The sequence below is a fragment of the Alligator sinensis genome, unplaced genomic scaffold (genome assembly GCF_000455745.1).
Source record: "Alligator sinensis unplaced genomic scaffold, ASM45574v1 scaffold657_1, whole genome shotgun sequence".
Taxonomy (NCBI): domain Eukaryota; kingdom Metazoa; phylum Chordata; order Crocodylia; family Alligatoridae; genus Alligator; species Alligator sinensis.
Window position 1 is genome coordinate 52,417 of NW_005843450.1, and position 2,122 is coordinate 54,538.

A 2,122-nucleotide genomic window follows, 5' to 3' on the forward strand; every position below is an offset into this window, starting at 1 on the left:
GGACTCCCAAACCTGCACGTACATGCGGACGACCCCTGGGGCTGACAGATGCTGTCCAGTAGCCACCGAGCGGGGGGAAGTCCCACGAGGGTCAACGACCCCTGGATTGGGCAAACCTGAAAACTGGGGAGTCACCAAAGTCTGCCAAGGACAGATAAAAGGCAGTGAAAAGTGACCCTCGGGGCGCCCTCTTGATCTCCAACTCGACCAGACCTGTCCAGCCAGAAGGATCAGCCGGCGACCCCCTTCTGGAGGATAACACCTCAACAGCAGACTCCAGCACTTGTAGGATAGGTATACCTGACTCTGTAGCCTGCTACTGTGTGTGTGTATGTGTGTGCATGTGTGCATGTGTGTGTGTGTGGGGACCAGCCCCAAGGGTTATGATTACAGTGTTTCAATCCGCCTAATAAACTAGAATTTTAAGGATCCCGAGTTGGACATTTGTAGCCAACACTTCTTATGATCTTTTGAGCCCCTATTAGCAACCATTTATACAAGCAGGGCATTGGCTGCCACCCCTGGGGCAGGCTCAGGTGTGATGCCTGTGCCGTGTCAGGGTGAAGAATCCTTTTATTAGGAGATTAGATCATAGCTTTTATAGGATGGTTTGGCCAGGTCTGATCCTGTCACAGGCAGGGCTTGGACTGGATGTAATCTCTGCAGGTCCCTGACAGACCCCCTTTTCCAGAATTTGTATGATTTATGGACTAATTAAATAGGAGATATAACTTATTTACTCAAATCCAAGATGCCCTCCGCCCACCTTCAACACAGCAGGGAAATGCCCTCATTTTGGGTTCAAACACAAGCTCAGGGTCAGACAGCTGCTGCATGCTGCAGCTCCAACTCTGGCCCCTATCCTGGGTCAGGTCCGGAGTCAAAGTTGCAGCAGACACTTGCCCCCTGCACTCCCTGTGCTCTCCCACAGCCTCTGCCCCTTCTCCCTGCTGCTTCCTGTCTGGTGCGGCGCCGGCTCCGGCTCCACGTGGATCCAGCCCCAGGGCGCTGTTGTGTGGCCAGGCAGTGGTTGGAGCTGGCATGCCCAGGGATGATGGAGTTCGAGCTGGAGTCATGCCTAGTGTGGAAATAAGTTTAACCAGGCCTCTTACTTGACTGAGAAGAGAGAGAAAAAGATGCTGATGCGATGTGTTTTAACATATTCTAAGATAAGGAAAAACCTTCATGCCTTGTTTTGTCTGTGTGCAAATTTTAACCTCCTCCTTTCCGCTGAACCAGAAGCTGAGAACTGTTCCCAACACGGTGGTTTTTTCTAAATAAGTAAACTGCTTACGTGTGACAAACGAATGATCAACATCTTCCTGTTTCTCTCAAGGTTGCTTTGTCTGAACCCTGCACCTTTTCTCGCTGTCTAAAGTATAAATGCACTTGTAAACGTGTAGAGGTCCGAGTTCCTTTCACAACCCTCCTTGTGATTGTGGCAGAAATGTCACCATCTGTGCCCCTCTCCAGACATCTGTCTCTGCCAGCCTGAGAGGCTGCTGTTGAATCCCTCAGAGCGGGGATCTCCCTCCCTGCCGACATGACAAAAGCCTGGTGCCTCGGATGTGGATTCTCTGGTCACCTGGGGAGGGGGGGAGGGAAAAGCCCCACTCAGCGGCCCAGGTAGCCAGTGACGCTTTTTTAGATTGGTTGGCTAGTGGCCAGCACTGGCAGCTTCGATTGGACCGGGCTGCTGAGGTCAAAAAGGTTATTTAAAGGCCTGGGCCAGGAAGAAGGCAGCCATTATCCATGCGGTCATCCAGGTGAATCTGAACCTGGCTCTCTCCTCATCACCGCATGCTGCAAGAGTGCCCTGCCTCCAGAGGAAACAACCACCACCTCTGGACGATACGAGTGAGTAACCTACTAGAGATCCCATCAGATATTTAGCTTCAGTAACTCAGATGCGTGGTTAAACCAGCCACCCTGGTTTGCTCTATGGGATTCCTTTGATATTCCTGTAATATTTCTTGACACTGCTCTACCTTTTACCCTGTTTCCGCCCTACCCCTGTAATCAATAAAGTTCTCCTTTGTGACCGGTGTGGGAGACTTATTGAGGGGTGGGTCTAAATTATGCCGAGGAGGCCCCTTAGGTCGGTGGACTAAGGGAGGCTTCC